Source organism: Nicotiana attenuata, unplaced genomic scaffold, assembly GCF_001879085.1.
Source record: "Nicotiana attenuata strain UT unplaced genomic scaffold, NIATTr2, whole genome shotgun sequence".
In the NCBI taxonomy this organism is placed as follows: Eukaryota; Viridiplantae; Streptophyta; class Magnoliopsida; order Solanales; family Solanaceae; genus Nicotiana; species Nicotiana attenuata.
Window position 1 is genome coordinate 508,434 of NW_017670599.1, and position 7,422 is coordinate 515,855.

At 37.9% G+C, this 7,422-nt stretch overlaps 1 pseudogene; it reads left to right on the plus strand.

Annotated features, from left to right (window-relative positions):
• The window catches only part of LOC109241390, a 9,098-nt pseudogene extending 3,245 nt beyond the window's left edge, over nucleotides 1–5,853 (plus strand).
• The last annotated feature ends 1,569 nt before the right edge of the window (nucleotides 5,854–7,422 follow it).

Sequence of the window (7,422 nt, forward strand, 5' to 3'; positions counted from 1 at the left end):
GTCATTTTTACCAGGCTACCAATTAATAGCTAATCAAAAACCGTTCGGTAGACATAGAACGTTAAACTCCAAACCAAATGTATGTAATGAAATTACAAATTCTAATTTTCTGGAATTTTTTTTGGTGTGGAAATCAGGTTACTGGGAAAGTGACCTATAATAGGACATGAAATGAATGAATTTGTGCCACAAAGAACTGCTGCTTATATTAGCCAGCATGATTTACACATTGGAGAAATGACTGTGCGAGAAACCTTGGAATTCTCTGCTAGATGCCAGGGAGTTGGCTCCCGTTATGGTTAGTATTTTCTGTTGAGATTTAACTAAAGTAGATATATCGCTTGATGTTTCTTGGAACAATTTTGTAGATATGTTGGTTGAACTGTCAAGAAGAGAGAAAGCAGCTAAAATCAAGCCAGATCCTGATATTGATATCTTTATGAAGGTAAAAGACTATTACTAAATCATGTTTAGATGTTGTTGGGCTAAAACATCCCTACGATGTGATATTGTTCGCTTTGGGTCAAGACCGCATGATTTTTCTCAAAAGGCCTCATACCATTAAGAGATCATTATACTTATATGTAGGCTCCATATCTTTTCAACTACCAATGTGAGACTTTGTTCGTACACCCAACAATCTCTCCTCGAACTAAGTTCCACATGGCGCACTAACACAATACACGATCTCCCCCTCGAACCATGTTCCAAGTGGCCCATTCCCATGATCCACACGTCAATTTTCGTCATTCATCATATCTCACCCACATCATCAGAGTACATATGGCAACCGAAGCCCGCAACTAGTTTATTCTCGTGTGCACATCTCCAAGCTCGTAAGGGTAATCGAACCGAGCCCCGCAACATCACTCTATCATCACCATACTCATCCCACTGAACCTAGGCTTTGCTACCTATTGTTGGGCTAAAATGCCTTAATGATACTCCTAACATGGTGTGATATTATCCGATTTGGGCCAAGCCCACATGGTTTTCCCAAAAGGTGTCGGACCATTTAGAGATCCCTACACTTTATATATAGGCCACCAATTTTTTCAGCTACTAATATAGAACTTTGTTCGCACACCCTACATATACCAGCTAGTTAAATATTCTACTCACCCACCTTTAAAGACCAGATACAATATTACAACGGAGAAACGGTTTGAAATAATCTAATAATTCCTAATAAAAGAGCAATATAATACCTTTCTGAAAAGAGGAAAAGGAAAAGACAATACAAAAAATTAGCTGGTATCCGTGTTTGCAACTTGTTAGAAATTGAACCAAGTTGAAAACTTGCTTCCCCAAAGGCAAATACTTATAACCATAATTGTTTTGTGACAACGTAGGTAGCAGCAACAGAGAGACAAGAGGCCAATGTTGTTACAGATTACGTTCTTAAGGTAATAAAAATTATGTCCAATAATTTTCTCTTCATTTTCCATAATGAAAAGGTAGAAGAAATTTGATAACAAAGTTATTTTTGCATTCCATCTGCAGCTGTTGGGGCTGGATATTTGCGCAGATACTATGGTGGGAGATGAAATGATAAGGGGTATTTCAGGAGGACAAAAGAAGCGTGTGACAACAGGTGAAATGCTCGTTGGACAGTCAAAGGCACTTTTCATGGATGAAATCTCAACTGGATTGGATAGTTCTACCACTTACTCCATTGTGAACTCTCTAAGACAATCTGTGCAAATCTTGAATGGAACTGCTGTGATATCTCTCCTGCAGCCAGCACCCGAGACCTACAACTTGTTTGATGACATTATTCTGTTATCAGATGAGCAAATTGTCTATCAGGGCCCTCGAGAGGATATCCTTGGCTTCTTCGAGTCCATGGGTTTCAAATGCCCAGATAGAAAAGGCGTGGCCGACTTCTTGCAAGAAGTATGTCTTACGATGGACTACGACTAATAAGGTTGAGAAGCGTTGATCCATTTGCCCTTCTGATGGTGCAAATTTGAACTCTTTGCAGGTGACATCAAAGAAGGATCAACAACAATATTGGGTGAGGAGGGATGACACTTACAGGTATATCACATCAAAAGAATTTGCTGAGGCATATCAATCATTCCATGTTGGGAGGAAACTTGGGAATGAGCTTGCAGCTTCATATGAAAAGAGCAAAAGCCATCCTGCTGCTTTGACAACTCAAAAGTATGGTATAGGGAAGAAACAACTCTTAAGGATCTGCGCTGAAAGAGAACTCTTGCTAATGAAGAGGAACTCATTTGTTTACATCTTCAAGTTCAGTCAGGTGGCAAATTTGTCTCATAAATGTATTGCGTTTTCCAGTCTCTATCTCATCATATTTGGTTGCAAGTACTAATGCCTCTTTGTTTTGATACGTTTTCAGCTTTCAATTATGGCGCTCGTGACAATGACCCTCTTTTTCCGAACTGAGATGTCTCGTGATGGTATGGATGATGGAGGAATATATGTTGGTGCCCTCTTTTATGCGGTCATTAGGAATATGTTTAATGGAATGTCTGAGATCGCCATGACAATTAATAAACTTCCTGTCTTCTACAAGCAAAGGGACCTTCTCTTTTTCCCTTCATGGGCTTATGCAATTCCCTCATGGATACTCAAAATCCCTCTAACATTTGTTGAAGTTGGTCTATGGGTGTTCCTCACTTACTATGTCATTGGATTTGATCCGAGTCCTGTAAGGTAAGGGAAGAAAAAGATATACAAAATAAAGATTAGGTTACCTTTATCAGTTTCCTTTTTCTCGTGATTACTAGCTAAACAATAGTATATTTTTGCAGATTGTTCAAACATTTCTTGCTCCTCATATTAGTAAACCAGATGGCATCAGGATTGTTCCGCTTCATTGGGGCAGTTGGACGGACCATGGGAGTAGCTAATACATTTGGAACATTTGCTCTCCTTTTACGATTTGCATCGAGTGGATTCGTTCTTTCGCGAGGTATATTTGGTGATTTGTATATTTGTATAAGCTTTTGACTTCAACTAGTGTTAATAGTCTATGGCTAATTTTGTCGGTGAAGTGAAGAAATGGTGGATATGGGGTTACTGGTCTTCACCAATGATGTATTCTACAAATTCAATTTTTGTGAATGAATTTGACGGGAAAAAGTGGAAACATATTGCACCAAATGGAACTGAGCCACTTGGAGCTGCAGTTGTAAGATCTCGAGGGTTCTTCCCAAATGCATACTGGTACTGGATAGGTATTGGTGCCCTTGTTGGATTCACAATCCTCTTTAACATCTGCTTCAGTCTTGCACTTACTTATCTCAACCGTGAGTATCTCTCGAGTTTCTACATTTAATTTTCCCTAAGGCGCAAAGAATGATTTTTTTGTATGATTATCTACAGCAATTGGCAAGCCGCAAGCTAGATAACAAAAGATAGTGAAGATGCCAAAACAACTAGCAATGAGAAAGAACAGTCCAATAGTGAGGGTCAGGGTAAGAAAAAAGGAATGGTTCTTCCGGTTGAGCCACATTCCATCACCTTTGATGAAATTATATACTCTGTTGACATGCCTCAGGTAACTAACTAGGAATTGTTAATCATCAGTAACTACTGATGCTAATCCTGCATTTCAATATGTTGACAATATGTTACTGAACTTTCCGATGATACTTGCAGGAAATGAAAGATCGGGGTGCCACTGAAGATAGATTGGTACTTCTGAAGGGAGTAAGTGGAGCTTTTCGGCCCGGTGTTTTGACAGCTTTAATGGGAGTCAGTGGGGCTGGAAAAACAACATTGTTGGATGTATTGGCCGGAAGGAAAACAGGAGGATATATTGAGGGTAGTATTAAGATCTCTGGCTATCCTAAGAAGCAAGAAACATTCGCACGTATATCCGGATACTGTGAGCAGAATGATATCCATTCACCTTATGTTACAGTTTATGAGTCATTAGTATACTCAGCTTGGCTCCGTTTACCTCATGATGTTGATGAAAAGACTAGAAAGGTTCGCAACTTTTGAAAATTTTCTTCCATTACATGAATCTCTCGCCCAAAAATCCGTTAAACACAACAAATAAGGTAGAAATCATATGATATTTCCTATTTATTATCCTTGTACAGATGTTTGTTGAGGAAGTTATGGAACTTGTGGAGCTTACAGTATTAAGATCAGCGTTAGTTGGTTTGCCAGGAGTCAACGGTCTCTCAACTGAGCAACGCAAAAGGTTGACAATTAGTAGCAAACCCCTCTATTATTTTCATGGATGAACCAACTTCAGGGCTGGATGCAAGGGCTGCTGCAATTGTGATGAGAACTGTTAGGAACACTGTTGACACAGGGAGAACCGTTGTTTGTACCATCCATCAGCCTAGTATCGACATTTTTGAAGCCTTTGATGAGGTGAATTTAATACCATTTTGAACTCAGTCAAGCTAATAATGTGTTTTTCCTTCTCCTTTGACATTGCATACTAATATAAACACCACTCTTTGCAGCTATTTCTAATGAAACAAGGAGGACAAGAGATATATGTCGGTCCATTGGGTCACCGTTCTTGTCATTTGATCAAATACTTTGAGGTAAGCTATCTAAGTGATACAAAGCTTTTCTTTTTTCGATTAAATACTAAACTAATATTTCTTGCATTCAGTCAATGTCTGGGATAAGTAAAATAAAAGATGGCTACAATCCAGCTACTTGGATGTTAGAAGCCACGACCTCAGCTCAAGAAATGATGTTGGGGGTTGATTTTTCTGATTTATACAAGAAATCAGATCTTTATAGGAGGAATAAAATGTTGATTAGTGAACTCAACGTGCCTCGCCCTGGTACAAAGGACCTGTATTTCGATAGTCAATATTCACAGCCATTTTGGACTCGATGTATGGCTTGCCTTTGGAAGCAACACTGGTCATACTGGCGTAATTCTACTTATACTGCAGTAAGATTTCTCTTTACAGTCTTCGTCGCCTTGGCCATAGGGACAATGTTCTGGGATCTTGGTACTAAAGTGTAAGTCAAAACAAATGAGACGAAACAAGTACTCATATAATCTGGAAAATACTTTTAGTTCTTAATGCTAAAAGGTTAATTTTTTTTTTCACAGGGGTAAGACCCATGATGTATTTAACGCTATGGGATCAATGTATTCTGCAGTTTTTTTCCTTGGTTCACAAAATATGGCATCAGTTCTGCCCGTTGTAGCTGTTGAGCGTACAATATTTTACAGAGAAAGAGCTGCTGGAATGTATTCTGCCTTCCCTTATGCCTTCGGACAAGTGAGCAGAGAATTTAACTTCTTATAAGCCAATTTCTAGTAAAATAGTCTAAATTACACATATTTTTATTTAATTATCTTGCAGGTTTGCATTGAAATGCCGTATGTCTTTGTGCAAGCTGTTTTCTATGGCGTCATTGTCTATGCTATGATTGGATTTGAATGGACAGTAACCAAGTTCTTTTGGTACTTGTTCATCGCATATTTCACTCTCTTGTACTTCACATTTTATGGTTTGATGAGCGTTGCAGTTACTCCAAATCAACATATTGCACAAATTGTCGCTTACTTCTTCTTTGGTATGTGGAGTCTTTTCTCAGGATTCATTGTTCCACGACCTGTAAGTTCTTAAAAAACTTCTATTTTTGTTACATGAACATCAATTTAGAACTCGAAAACGACATGTTTTCATGGTTTTTTTTATTGAAAAACAGCATATGCCTATATGGTGGAGATAGTACTATTGGGCTTGTCCTCTTGCCTGGACTTTTTCTTCTTCAATTGTCCGTTCACCATTAAAACACTATAGACCAGCTCATGAATCTGTTCAAAGATTAAAGGCAACGCTGCAAAATTTTCAACAACAAACTAATAATAAACAAAACGTGAACTGGTAAAACATCATTTTCAAAGCATACTTCACTTATATTCTCGATCCTACCAACCAACATTCACAAAGCAGTGCATATTTGAAGAAGCAAAATGCTAACAAATTTCGAAGCACAAAAATAAAGTTAAAACCCTTAAAATCATCACATGTAAGGGCGTAGCAATACCCAGGTTGTTAATTTCTGCATTATACTACTAAAGTAAAAAAAGAAATTCACTATTCAATCGACTGAATCTCTCTTACAAAACTAGTGGAATCATCTTATCCACACCAAAAAAATGTTTTCGTAGTAAGAGGAAGAAGAAAGAGTAGGCTTGACAAGAAACGACATTGCCGACCGAAATTTTTTTTCCAGCAATCTACGTACCCGAAAAAATGAAAAAAGAAAAGGAGAGAGACGAGAGGAAGAACGTGGGAAGAGAGTGGTAATATGATTAGGAATAAGAAGGAAAGAGAATAGAAGGGGAAGTAGACGAATGAGTCATAGGTTGTTGGCCTGGCCGGCGCGGGGAGTGGGTGGGGGGAGGAACGGAGAAGGGAAACTAGAAGGAGGAGGTAAAAAAAAATTCTTTTCTCATTGTATTCTATTTTTATTTTAAGTCCTAATCAAAGGGTCGTTGTGAAAGGGAGTCTTATTTCAGAATAAAGATAACAATCTTATTGATCCATATAAATGGTCTAGTCAAGAATACTAAAAAGCCAAATTAATAAAAATGAATTCAGAATTTACTTGATGAACCGAAAAAGGACACGTTATTTATCGTCTTAATTTTGCTAATGATGTTACCATCTTTTATGATATGAATAAATTTTGGTTCTGCCACTGCCCGATCGTCTATGTTAAAGTGCGTGTTGTACATATGATAAAGGCACGCTGATATTCTTCTTTGCTTGTGTAGCTTCTACTTTTATATTGAATGAACTCCCCTATCTATGAACCCACTAATTATAGACTCCTTATAGTCTATTTGGACTGTTGCATATCTTTAAAAGATGTAGTGTAGACTAAAAAAAAAAAACTTTTATAGACTGAATAAGGAGTACAGCTAGGGGTTTAGAAAATTACATTATATATATATATATATATATATATATATTATGTATATGGTCAAAATCATATGTTTTCCATCTATAGGCTCGAGGGGTCGTTTTAAGATTGAGTTCAGGCAAGGTCGAGTTCGAGCGCGATGGATCAGACTCGAGCTCGAAGATAGGATGCAATGCCCGAGGATCGAAGTACGATTGATACCGAAGCCGAGTATGCTCGACCCGAAAATAATGCCGTTATGGGTTTCTAACAGAATGAGCGAGATTCCTGCCACGTCTCCAAAATCATGGCGCAAATTCCGGAATAGAATTGTACGATTCCGTACTAGGCGGTTAGACAGCTGTCGCAATTAGATTCCTTACCGTAAATGGAAATGTACCTTATTTAGGGTTCCCCTATTATATAAAGGGGACCCCAATCATTTATAAACATCATTTAATCATTAGCAAAGAATATACTATCTTACTTTTCTTTCATCAGACTTGTCTTTTCTCTTTACTGTTCTTACTTTATTGTTCCTTGTTCATC